The 14,545-nt window shown below is 43.4% G+C and overlaps 1 protein-coding gene across 3 annotated transcripts in view; it reads right to left on the reverse strand.

Annotated features, from left to right (window-relative positions):
- prickle2a (prickle homolog 2a) overlaps nucleotides 1–14,545 on the reverse strand; it is a 34,145-nt gene that overhangs the window by 18,250 nt on the left and 1,350 nt on the right. The gene's annotated exons all lie outside the window — the stretch shown is intronic.

Raw genomic sequence — 14,545 nt, forward strand, 5'->3', positions numbered from 1 at the left:
GTGTCCTCCATTATGGCTGGTGGGTAAACACTAGTGTACAGAGAGCCTGCTGTACTTCTCATCTTCGCCAGTGTCTGAAGTGAAGATAAATCAGAGCGGCAGTGAGCAAAGCTTTTAAGAAACGTCACTAATTTTCTTTGCAGATACTTAAATGGACTTAGAGTTGATGCCACAGAAAGAAATGGTTAGTTGGAAGATATTTGCTGCTAAATTGGCTATTAGTGAAGCGGCCTGATTTAAAATTGTTCCTGCACCAACGCCCTCTAGCGGGCCCTCTGGTGGGCCCTCCGGTGGGCCCAAACTAGCATACTCAAATAAATTACTTCATAACATTGAATATTCTTAAAGTACAGTACATTTAGCAACATAACATGTCTTAGGACTAATACAAGTACCTGCTTATCAATTTTCAGCCGTCTACATGCATCCGTTTGCCAGAAAACCCACTCTAAATACACCATGTTTTTTGGGTAAATTGCCACAACAATGTGCCTGGCCTTTTAAATGGCCTTTTAAAAGATTCTTCCGGTATAAAATAATATCAGATTTTGTCATAGAAAATTCAATTACCATCAAAGCAACTGTGTGACATGTTTATATAGAGTGTTAGTAAAGTTCTTTAATTGCGTGCTTACTTCTTAGCATCCTTTGTAAGCAAACAAAATATGCAGCCTTCAGTTACTTCAAAATGCACGTTACTGACGTAAAAGTGTTCCTGAATAGAGCATTAGACCCCCCCCCCTTTTCTATCTTATATTGATTTCTATTGGCCATTGCAACGCCATTGTCTTGGAGTGACAGCAATTCTCACCAATGTGTGAAGGGGGAAGGTTAGGGGGGTGACTATCATTTACTTCCCAAGTGTTTCCTGGGCAAGCGGCGTGATTGGCAGTTGTTTCATCAAATAGAGAAGGCTTAGACGAAAACATAGACCCCTCGGTTGCCTTATTTAGTTATCCCTTTAATGTTTAAAGGTCTGCAAACTGTCAACCAGTGCTTTAGTGTTGTTAGCGTAGCTCATGGGTTTGACGCTGTTTGGCGAAACTTGTACAACCATAAGAATGATTTGATTGCCAATACTTTTGGACATCATGGAAAGGAAGAGGCTTATTTTAGCTCAAGTTTGTGTGGAGTTGTTTGGGTGCTTCTAGCATGGACTAGCTCGGCTGCTAGCATGGACTAACTTCAATGTTTCACTGCTGGAAATTTTTTTAATCCTGCTACAAATTGTAAGTATAAATGAGAAAATATACTATTTCTTTATGGTGTTACAGCATTTACAGTATTTTCCCCAGCATTTACAGTATTAGCTACAGAATCTTCCCCTAATAACAATGATGCTATGAAGCTAATATTGTTGTGGAACTTACTAAAGTAACTTGCTGTGATGTTTTAGCAAAAAGAAACATGCAAACTTGATGTATCATGATTGATGACTTTGTGTGCATTTGGAGAGGTTTTTGGACACTTTGGAGAGATCTAGGACCCCTAATGGAAAATACTGTGTAACTACTTAGTCATTTCATGTATATGCTCAAAACTGTTCAGTTTATTAGACAAGACCCTGGTGAATCAGGGAATGTAGAGCATGAGTGAAACTAAATCTTCAGCATCAATAGACACATTATGTATCCAAAAATCAAAGGTGTTTTATGTTTTGTTTTTTTGTTTTTTTTTACATTTTCTTCTGTATTAGATGAGCTCAAATTGGACCTAAATTATGGACAAATGAGCCTGCATGTGAATGGATGTCTAGTCCCAAGTGCCTACTTCAATTAGAATCCTGAATGATCATTGTGCTATGTGTACAATTTCAGATAAGTAGTGTTAAAGTGTTAAAGTACAAATCGTTGCACATAGGGGTTTGTCGTGTTTAAATATAGCCTATTTACCTGCTGTTTTGTTCAACAACAAAAAAAAGTCAATACATAATCATAAACCCCTGACATTTTAACATGTATTTAGCGTGGTACATCATTTTCTCCTTTTAGTTTTTTGTTCGACCCAGTGAATGAATAAATAAAAACAATTGTTTGGTTTAAAGGACGGCAATAGTTGTTTAGAGAAACTGAATATAACTGGATCTCAAGTTGTTCTTAAGAGTACTTTTTAGCAATTGAGCATTGTGTGAAGCTAAGGTTTCATTCAGTATTTTTTATCATATCATTTAGAGGTGAAAAATATCACAAACAACATCCGTTGAGGAGCTTTCCAACGAACGGTAGTTTAACCTGCGCAGCAAACTGTAATGGAAGACGTGGTCAAGACCTTATGAAGTATGTAGTTTAGCTAATGGATTAAGTCTTCATGTATTTCTGTCATTGCTTACCCTTCTATAAGGTAACACTTCAATGCAGCTCAAACTTTGTTCATTTCTGAGTCACCGCATTTGTCTTACACAAACTAAAAAACACTGACATAAGAGTAATCTCGATAGCCTGTTTGATCGCAGAAGAAATGTGGTTACAGCCTTGCTTCAACTGCCTACTAGCTTGTTTTGTTCTTGCATGTAAAAAGATGTAACGGGGCAGCAACATTTTTCCTTCCCACTTTTACAATAAGCCTCAAGAGCGAGTGGCATTTACAGGCCAGTGGAGGGGCACTGGCGCAGCAGCATGCCACAGCACAAACCCCCCAGACATTTCAAGGGCATGGTGCCCGGTGAACCGTAGGCTAGCCACTGGTAAACTTTGCGTAAACTCAACCCACTACTGTGCGCAGGCACACACCGTCCTGCTTTGGCATTTTGAATGTTCACCCTTGCTGAGAATGTATTAATGATTAAAGAGGTTATAGCCACACACACACACACACACACACACACACACACACACACACACACACACACACACACACACACACACACACACACACACACACACTCTCTCTCTCTCTCTCTCTCTCTCTCTCTCTCTCTCTCTCTCTCTCTCTTATACATACACACACACAAACAGACACACACACACATACACACACACACACACACACACACACACACACCGAGACATATAGCCATGCTCGCAAATGCTGTCTCTCTGCACGCGCCTGTGCACGTCATGGAGCTCACTGCAGTGACAGGTCTCCGTGGAAACCTCGGGCAGTCGCAAGCCCTGCGTGAAGAAATGAAGCTCGCCGAACCCACGGCAGCACTGGAGAGGAGGAACAGGTCCCCTGCCGTTAGAGTGATGAAGACAGAGGAAACTCACTCTTTCATATAGCTTCCCAAATAAAAACCAAACCCAGAGAGTTCTGCATGCCATTCTCATCATCTCTCCTGTCGAAAAGGATACAGGATTTAGCCCTCGCATTGTGCATTTCTTAAAAGAAGGAAGAAAAGCTTAACTAGAAAGCACATCAGAGCTACATCTAGCATGCACATCTTACATTCACAGGTGGGAGAGTAATGGTCTATGTACCGATTTCTATTAACGTTTTTATTGATATGAATCCATTAAGATATTAGGAGATGATTTATCATACTGGCATACCCTATTCCACAGGGAAAGAGCAGCTCAGTTCGGTACCCTGTTCAAGCTAATTTAATCACATCCATTTCATTCTCAACAAAGCTTTTCTGGATCTCCCATTATGAGGCTTTGATTGAATATGCATGACCTCTACGAGGATGCACAACTTTGTGTATGTGAGTCGATGGCTGAAAGTAGGCTGATATTCTAATCAATTCGTTAAGTTGTTATAATCGCTGACCCAGGACAAATGTAAGGTTCTGAAAAGGTGAGAGAGAGAGAGGAGAAGAAAGAGGAAGCTGTTATATGTTGTTAACGATTCATGTGCGATGGCCTTTAATCTCTTGCCAACTCCAAGCAAATCAATTCAGAAAAACCCTGATGTCTGCAAGCGTTTCAAAGGGATCATTTGTTATAAATGAGAGATTTGAGTATAGGAATTTTAGTATAAGAGTATAGAATGTTGATCAAGCATAGTCATACTGGCCTAGTTTAATACTGGATACGAATCAAGAACAGTTTCACTGTATTCTCCCTTCACCAGTACAGAAGCTCAGCACTTTTTTTATTGAAAGCTGTGTGCTGCCATCCATGCTAACAGCGAATAACCGCTGGGGTTAGCAGTCTTTCTGTAACCTGCGTTACACACAGACACACACACACACACAGACACACACTCTCCTGCTTTCCCCACAGGAACAGACAAAATATGCAATAACAAAGCCTTAGATGCACACCTACTTCTCTCTCTCTCTCTCTCTCTCTCTCTCTCTCTCTCTCTCTCTCTCTCTCTCTCTCTAAAGGAAGGATGGCATCTGAGCAGCCTCGATTAGCAACAGTGCTCCCAACACTCAAAGCACACCTTCCGCCCAAACATCCTTCCCTATTTCCAGGGGCCCCTTTTTCTAAATGTCTACCTGGAAGCACCCAGTTCCCATGACCTCCAACCACCTCACCAACCACCTCAGAATAACTTCAACATCAAGCGTTCATTACAGAAACCTGTGCTAAAAAGGCTGCCGTTGATGGTACGAGTATGTTGAAAAGGCAGCAAGAATAAGGCTTCACCATTTAACTGAGAGCATCGGAACCAGGAAATGCTTAGACACATCAATGGGAAGAATTACAGGATGGCTGGAATGCTGCAATTGCAGTGCTTGTACTTTGCTGTCGCTGATGCTCTAGGCAATTTTTAAAAGCATTGCCGGTGCATCTTTTGCTTTGACATCGTTGACTACAAATCAACCAGTGTGAGTTTGAAAACAGTTTGAAAGTGTTCTCCACATTTACGTTGTTCTACTTATAACCTTCCCTTATACCACAAACAATCCCAAAAGGTTCCCTGTTCAAAACCTTTTTATAGGTATTATATAATCCATAACTTAAATTACTTAGCATAATAAAACATCCAAGCATATTATGAATCAACAGATTGAATATGGATTCATGAATAGAAGGTTAAATATAACAAAATATAACAAAGCTCATCTGCTACTTATTTTATCATTATGATCTATTGTCAATATACATTTAGCACTAATGCTTTATTCTATTGTGTTAATAAGTTAATAGAAAGTGGAGTTTCATTTATGTTCTTTAGGAATCACTGCGTGCTTGTAAACATTACAAGGAATAGAGAAGAAGAAAAAAAACACTTTCAACCAACCATATCATACCCCGCAAACAATTAGTCTCCAAGAGCTCAGCTCAGGTGCTGTGGAGCTCTTTACCTTCCCTTGATGTGCTAATTGCTAATAAGACTTCTCCTGAAAGCTAAAGCTAGTTTTTCTATCATCCTCTCAGCCGAGTGAAAAATAGAAATAAATAAATAAATAAATAAAAGAGAAAAGAAACATCTCCTTGGGCAGCAGAACACTGTAATTAGGCAGTGACAAATTTCGGTTCCCTTTCTTACCATGTGTGGGAAATGCACACAATGACTTTGTGTGACTGCGTGTGTGTGTGTGTGTATGTGTGTCACTGTAAGTGTGTGGGATGGCCTGAAATAGGAATGCAGTCTTTCAAGAAGCGAATTGTGCTCATGCTGCGCAGAAAAGAACGACTGGGAAAACCAGAACACTTTCCATTTGCTGCCCGTTCTTATGATGCTAGGTGTGATGCTGAATCCACACCTTATACCAAATCTGTCCCTCATAATGCTGTTATGACAGGTGGCCTGCATGAGTCATGTGGGATACCAATGGATGGAAGAATGAGGTCGCTGTATGTCTGTATGTCTGACATTGAGGTATGTCTTCTCAATGGTGATTCAGCCTCAGCACATTAGGAAACCGAACACACACACATGCGCGCGCACACACGTTTGCTTGCAGGCATCTCGAACACAACGAAGCTTCATTACTCCTGCACAACCACAGAAAAAGACTCTCTTGTTGCTATGCCTCTTTTGAAGCTTTCAGTCTCTCTCTCTCTCTCTCTCTCTCTCTCTCTCTCTCTATCTCTATCTCTATCCCCACTGCCTCCACCTACTTCACAGTTCAGGTTAGGTACAATCAAGTGCGATCTACAGCGATGCCTTATGTGCCCGTGCAACATCAGAGACTCGGCCTCGGGTCATGCTTTGCCACACAGCTTTCTCCTGCCGGAAGCCATATCACACGCCCCTCACACTGCTCCGCTGGGGCACGGCGGTACCCCGACCCAGAGGTTCCACTGCACAGGACCCCTCCACGCCTCCTCTTCTCTCACCAGCGAAATAGCTTTTCACATTCCGCGTTATCCGATCTGACCGATGCACACTCGCGTTCGGCGGGACACACGACCGGCTCAGGGCTAGCCATTACTGCCGTTTTTCTCCAGTCCAACAGCGGAACTCATAAATCCAAAGATCTTTTTTTTTTTCTCCCCCCAGCCAAAGCCTCCTTGCACTGACGATGAGCGTGTGAGTGCTTCCCAGGGCTGGTCCCAGATCAGGGAATGTGCTGTTGTGTCTCCACATGTGAGGACGTTATCACCTGCATGTGTATGTCTGCTTTCTTTGGCTACAACATCAAGTTCATGTCATTTTCCCGCCTTTTTACAACATTTTTTTTTTACATTCTCTGATCAGCAACAGGAAATATATTACATGACTGGCATTGAGCAATTCCATAATGAAGATCTTATGATATTTTTATACAGTTCAACTGTATAAGAATATCATAACTTTCAATATCATAACTATCAACTGTAGCTGACAATGTCTGCTACAAGCTAACATCTTAAATTCACTCTTAGCAATGTAAGCAGTTTGGTTGAGCGATCCCTTTGAGTAGGGATATGGTTTCCGCACCTCACCAAGGTATAGTATTGTGTAGAAATGTCATTCAAAGTCACTGTATGTCTGATAAGGTCCTCATGAATTCATTCTGTTTGTTTTTTTTGTTGTTTTTTTTTTAATGGAGGGTAATATTGCAAACAGATGGCTTGGCTTCTGACCAATGACAAGTCTTTAAACAGAAACAAAATGCTTGCAAGACTTCTTACACCACAACAGCTGCTGGGTCTGCTTGTCCAATCCACCATCCCTCCATACATCTGCCCGTCCAATCATCCCTTCCTCCATCCCTCCATCCATCCATCCATCCATCCATCCATCTCCCCAAACCATTCATGCATCCATCCAAACCACTTTATAGATACAGACTATAGGACTATCAGACACAGACGTGAGTGATTTAACAAGCATGACTCACTTGCCTGCCTCTTAATTTTCTATGCTTTTACGCTTTCACGAACAGCCTGATTAACAAAAGCGCTTTTAATAACGAGCGGCAGCATCTTCTTGCGGCACAAAGGCCCGTCGTCTTTTCCTCTCCGAGTGTCACACGTCCTCTTTACACGAAATTGCTCACAGTAAGGGAGGGCCGATCGTTAGATCCTCACACATCCGCATTCTGAAGCCACTGTCTTTATGAACGCCAGAGGACAGCGATCAAGGCTAATCCAAATAGCCACCTCATTCATTGTGAAAGCGTTTGATCCGACGGAACACCTCTGTGGAGTCTCTGTGATATACTGGAATGCGAGTTCTTATTCAGACAGCAGTGGAATATGCATTTAGGAGTGATGACAGGCTGTGCTAGTTGTCATGGCAACTGAAGGCTGTTATGACACACATCAGTTTCTAAGTTTCTGTATAATGCAGCGTTCGCAGGCTCAAAACTCACCCAGAAATGAGGTCTGGAAAAGCACAAATTCTCTGAAATGGAAGAAGTTTACTAATAAAATCTCGTCCTCTCCCCACACCCCAACGCCCCACACCACCCGCCTGCCTCCACGCCCCCTCCCCAAAAACTAATCCCAGACTCTAATATACTGAAAGTTCAAGCACAACCTAAAATGAAATGATTTTAATGAACATGTTCTAAATTTAGTGCATGGGTTACTTGATGTGGCTTCACTGTTACAAATTATTAATGGCCCTAAATGTCAAGGTACTGTCTCTTGTACTGTGTTGATGTAGGAGATTAATTAACGAGGAAATGTGTGCCTCGTTAGTGGCACATTTATGGGATTCCAGGGGAGGCCTCATACAGGGCACCATGGGTAGTGAACTCGGCGTGAGTGACATCACCAAGGCTAAATATGGAATGGAAGTCAGTTAGGAGGTCAATCATCAACACCACCAAAAATACATTTGTGCACTCGTATTAAGATCACACACGTTCTGTCAGGTTATGCATCTGACTGCACTTTTACACAGAGCACAGCGGTTTTAAAACAGGTTACCCAGGCACAAAACCTCAATATGAGAAGAAACCAACAAATTACATTGCAGCATGTCTGTGAATGATCTACTGAAGCAGTGTGCCGCAGATCAATAAAACAGCACAGACACCATAGACACACACAGACTTTCTGTCCAACACATTCTATGCCTCTTAAATGCTATAATGAAGGCTAGACAGGTAATCTCACATCCTCCACACCTGGAGCCTTGGGGTTATCCGGCTTGTGTTGGGAAAACCATTACTACTGGCGCTAATTCAATTATTGTCAATACAACAGCAGCTGCAGTCGTAGGTTAGAGAAGTGGGTCCCCGTTCGGCTGTCTGGAGGTCAGCTGGTTGGGAGGGATGCATCTAGATTCTTCTAGGTTACAGTTCAGCAGAACCCTAAGAGCTAAAGGAGAACTCATCAATTCAGAAATTCACCATATTTGGCACGGTGGCATTTGCAAGTCCTTCAGGGAACCAAAGCAGAAACAGACAGAGAATCTGGGGAGGGGGTGATTGGGGCTGAAATGGTTAGCAGACATCCTCCCTCACTGACTTGAGCATTTTGACATTCACTGGCTTGCGCCATGCTGAGAACTGTTGACATTGCAGCAGCAGTCAGCTCTTTGCAAGGACATTGGCCATCAGAGAAAAGCAGAAGCAATAGCTTTAAAGCTTTGGCGCAGCCAGCGGTTTCGTTTTGGGTTCTGCTAAAACCACGGCTTACCTGACCAACACCAGAGTCGCTGAAACACAGTACAGATCCAATGCCAACCCTCTTCGGCAGACAATTTGTTATTAGTGCCTTGGGACGAGTGCTCGGAGTGCTTTGAGGCCATTCCTGGAACTTCTAACAGGTGGGCCTCATTTGCCAGTGTGGCTTTACTTACGCTGCCTTCATACTGGCATTCCAGGGTTGTGATTTTAGCTAAAAGGCTGACTCAGGCTTTTCTCCATTGCTGGGGATGTTTTAAAGACTCGTAAATTATTTACTGCAACTTTCATTCCGCGATTGGGGTTTAAAAGCCGGATCAGGACGGGCATATTGCTCCTGGGTCCTGCGGCAGCACCAAGAATCCCACAACGAACCTGTCTAGGAGCAGCCCGCTTAGGAACTTCAGCCATCCAGCCAGTCATGCTCCGAGCTTGGTCCGAGAGGAAGGAGTCCATTCTACACGTAACACTTGTATGAAGAAAATGAAGTGAAGAATGAGCTTCGTTTAAAGGGATGTTTATAGGAAGCATCATCCCAAAGTAAAAGTGGGTTTCTGATGGAAAATGTCTACCAAAAGGTCACGTACAATGTAGTCTGGCCAACAAGCCCATTAATCATTTAATGTTTTAATCATCACTACAGTTGTCATGAATGTCATCACATCTCTGGTCATAAGTTCAGAATTCCTCATTTTCTTCGGTCCTACGTCTCTGAATCATGAGTGACCTTAGCGTCCTTCTGTAATGGTAATTACTGCGAGAACATCAAGTCTGTGCTACAGGAAGAATACAGCATGATCTCACATACACACACACACACACACACACACACACACACTACACCATTCCATCTTTTTATGTATGGTTTCAACATTTAATATTTAAGATGAAAACAACACCATGGGACATTTTGGTGAATTAATTGTCATAAATATTACACATAATATTTATTAAACTCCCATAATGTTTCAGTAAAGCCTTAACTGGTATCTGTCAGAAAATGTCAGCCATTGTTCCAAAATAATGATGTACACTAAGACATTTGCCTTCCATTACAATAAATGTTCTCTACATTAATAAACTGATATTTAGGCAAAAGTACCAAATTGGTTACATTGTACAAACAATCTACAAGTCCTTCTCACCGGAATAGCTGATTGGCCAATTAGTCCAGGAAGGGCCAGATGGCTGGAGAGGAGGGACAGATGGGAAATGTAGGCGAGAACAGGAAGGTTATCGTGTTACTGTCACACCTCTCCCTCAGCGCTACAGGATGTAGAACTCGAAGAGACAGGAGAGTGGACACTCAACAGACACTGAGCAACTTCTGCAGTAACTGACCTGAAGCCAGTGTTACAGTAGTGAGATGGCCATCTGACCTGTTCATGTATTATGTATCAAATCCAATCCGATGGGGCTTTATCTCTCAGCACCAAAGGTCAGGCAGGTTCTATACATACACCACACTGTAAATGTCACCTGAGAGAGAGGTGCTGTCTAAGCCTTGACATCATTCAAGAGAACTACAGGAAACCTGAAGGACAATCATGGGCATATGCACACATGGGCATATACAATGTGCACAGACGCACCCCCTTCACACACACACACACACACACACACACACACACACAAACACACAGAGATGGGGACAGGCCTCGCCTAACGCACCGGGACCAGCTTTGCTCCACCGCACAACTGTTCCATTTCCCTGGTCAGCCAATGTTTGGTTATAGAGTTGCTCCATCTGACCTTAGACTTGCCATAAGGTCACTTTGCATAATTGGGCGGCATGATTTGGCATCCAGACACCATCACCAGATTGGGGGCTAGACGATATCAATGTTGCGACTCCAACAAACAAAGGATGAAACGACAATTACTGGTCTAATGTTCGCGTGTACGGACTGCGTCCTTCCCGGCACAACACGCGAGCGTCTGCGTCCCTCGGCCTGTTGCTCGGTCTGATGACGTGCTCGTGTATTAGGCTATGCAGGGTTAGCCTGTATGCACAGTGGTTTGCCAAGAGCTGGAGCTTGCTGGCAACCACAACAAAGAGAAGGAGACAGTGAGAGAGGAAGAGAGGGATACACAACCTTCATTACACCCTAATTTACCACCAGTGGGGCAGCTTGGCAAAACAACTCTCCGCTCATGGTGCCCCCCTCTCTCTCTCTCTCGCTCTCTCTCTCTCTCTCTCTCTCTCTCTCTCTCGCTCTCTCTCGCTCTCTCTCTCTCGCTCTCTCTCTCGCTCTCTCTCTCTCGCTCTCTCTCTCTCTCTCTCCAATGTGCCTGCAGCTGTTAGCTGTCCAAGCTGGAAAAAAAAAAAAAATCTTCATCTGGCGGCCATTTCTGGATTTGCTCTCTGTGTCCTCTGAGCATTTGCGGATGTGTGTGTGTGTGTGTGTGTGTGTGTGTGCACTCTACTAATTTGGCTCATAGTTTGTAGCTAATACCTTCCACCTGTCTACAGAGCTTCGCTCTTTAGGCATGTCCTGTGTCACTTTGAAGCCCACTTGGGAATTCTGTCAGAAGCTCGCTCGAATTCTCCCGAAGACTCCCGAAGATTATGGCCCGGGTTCCTAACCCTGGCCGAGCGGGCGGGCCGATGTGGTAGCTGCGGGTAGGGGAGCCACTACGTGGCGCAGACAGAGGCTTCCCCCTTGAATCGGTCTGTTCCCACGCTTCGCCAGAGAGCAGACATACCCAGAGACGGACGGTTAGAAGGAAAGACATCTCCCTGCTCCTCCCAGCTCGGAGGCGGCCAGCAGGGCCGATCGGGGCCGTCCTCTGTGCCTTCCGTGGTTGTCGCGGCGAGCGAACTCTGAGATGGCATCTTGCGTTCCTCCGCACGCATTTATCCGCCTGGATGGCGAAGTGGCGTTACTCGCCAAGAAACGCCATGCTGCTGAGACGCTCCCCTTGTCAGAGGTCTTGCTGTAATGGCGTTATCACTGGGAGATGAGGCTTCCGCTGTCGCACACAAAGGGCAGGTGTGCGCTATATACTGTGTGTGTGTGTGTGTTAGGGATGTGGTATAGTTCTGCATACACAAACATTTGGCACCTTGCAAGCATCTGCAAGTATTTTGGTAAGACCTAAATATTTATACTATTACACCAATTTTAATCAATATTTGGAACATGTGTAAATCACACAATTAATATTAAACATGTGGCATGTACAGACTGGGGCAATGTTGAGGGTTTGTTCATTTCTGTCCTAATTTAATGCTATACTTCACCCTTAAAGAATTATTCTTTGTTGTAGTTATTAATATGTAGTTGTGTGTATGTAGTATTACATATGCTATTTTAATCACAACTTGCTGTTCCATGTTGCTACGTGCAATTGCAGAATGTCTATAGAATTAAACGATATCAGTGGCTTTCAGAATTCTTCACTTATCCCAAGGGTACTGATGGCAGAATTGATGCCACATTGATAGTACATTGAAGGTATATTGATGGGGTATATTGATGGTATATTCATGGGGTATATAGATGGTATATTGATGGCATACTGAAATTTGCCCACAGCTAGTGCTGATTCAATGAAACAGAACAGGTTTTGCCAGGAGCTTGTCTATAATGTGCATACCAGATAGATGGAAGAGACACCCAGAACCAGACAGATAAAGGCGGACATAGACAGGTATAGTTAGTTATAGGCAGACAGACAGATAAAAGCAGACCCAGAGAAATATAGTTAGTTATAGACAGACAGACAGATAAAGGCAGATATAGAGAGGTATAGTTAGTTATAGGCAGACAGACAGATAAAAGCAGACAAAGATAGGTATAGTTAGTTATAGGCAGACACAGATAAAAGCAGACATAGACAGGTATAGTTAGTTATAGGCAGACAGACAGATAAAAGCAGATATAGAGAGGTATAGTTAGTTATAGGCAGACAGACAGATAAGGGCAGATAAAGGCAGATATAGACAGATATAAGCAGCCCTGAGCATATACAAACAGTTATAGGCCGATATAAACAGACATAAGCAGATACAGAGAGACCTAGGTGGGCACTAGTGGTTCCACACAGCCCACCCAAGCATGATGCAATTTCACAGTGGGCTAGCATCCAGCATCAACATCTCAAAAGACTGACAGAAACTCAGAAACCGGGGGACAGAACAATGCATCTTTCTCCTCTCTTACAATGACGCCCCCCTGACTCCCCTCACCAACACGCTAAATATAAGCCGATGGAACTCTGATAAGCTTGAAGAGCTCGGAGTGTGTGTGTGTGTGTGTGTGTAGGTGTAGCAGAAGGGTTAGTATGTGAAAGGATGGTAGGAGAGAATGCTGGGTAGCCATGGGAATGTCTATGTGATAAACCTCTCTCACTTATACATAATACAGTAAATACTGAACAGTTTAATTATTGGAGAAAAGCTAAAAATGTGTGTGTGTGTGGGGGGGGGTGCACCTAATTCCTGTGGTATATATGGTTCATGCCCCTAGCTAAAATAGATGAGTCTGTGTTGCTGATGCAACCACCCATAAACACACGCACACACACACACACACACACACACACACACACACACACACACACACACACACTCCATTTTCTCCATTTGTTTATAGTTGATTGTGTTTGTCATAAATATGTATTTCAACCATTTTCATGCAGTGCCATTATACAGAGGAACCTGGCACTGGGGATGACATCATTAGCTTGAAACTGAAGTCTGGAAATGTAGCATCAGATGAATAAATTACTGTTTCATATTTGCTTCATGTTAACAGGAAAAATGACAAATGTGTGGGGTGTGTGTGTGTGTGTGTGTGTGTGTGCAACCACAGTGTATGTGCATGTGCAAAGTTGTGAGGGTGTGTGTGCGATAGCGAGGTCAGAAAATCTCCATAATTCACAGGTTTGATCCTAGTAGAGCTCATTATAACCAGCTCAGCCAATCAGATCTGGAGCTGAGAAACAGGACCCTTGAGACCTCAGGTGCGTGTCGTTAACTCCAAACTGCCACTGAAATCTGTAGCTGCTCTATCTGCATGGCAGTTATTGGGATGGTGGTGGTGGTGTGTGTGTGTGTGTGTGTGTGTGTGTGTGTGTGTGTGTGTGTGTGATTGAGAGAGAAAATCCTTAACATCCTTTAAACATTCCATGTCATCCCTTCTCATTGTATAAACCACGCGGATTACAAATAAATAAATGAATAAACAAAATTTATATGACATTGTAAACTACTTATGATGATGCATGTCTGCCTGTGCCTGTCACACAATCAGGAATATTTAATTTATGCTGTAAAATCCCCACTATTTCTGAAACGTCACTTCAAATTACATACAATATGTTACATAATGTATGCACAAGACATATGAACAGAGTAATAAGCTCCCCCGCCACACACACGCACACACACACACACACACACACACACACACGCACACACGCACACACGCACATACGCGTGCCCGCGACTCTGTCTCTTCATTAAACGCGTTTCTGCCTGGCATTTGGTCTCCTACGTCTCAAGTCTCTTAATGGCGTATTATGTGTTTCTCTGCCGACAGCCGAGGGCTCGGAATGGAAGGGAAAGACGGGGAAACGCGTGCGGGCAGCAGGCAGGTAGCTGCCCCTCGGGCAGGCAGAGGGGAGGGCTGAGGAGGAGAG

The sequence above is a fragment of the Electrophorus electricus genome, chromosome 20, assembly GCF_041902795.1.
Source record: "Electrophorus electricus isolate QZ-2024a chromosome 20, ASM4190279v1, whole genome shotgun sequence".
NCBI classification, from domain to species: domain Eukaryota; kingdom Metazoa; phylum Chordata; class Actinopteri; order Gymnotiformes; family Gymnotidae; genus Electrophorus; species Electrophorus electricus.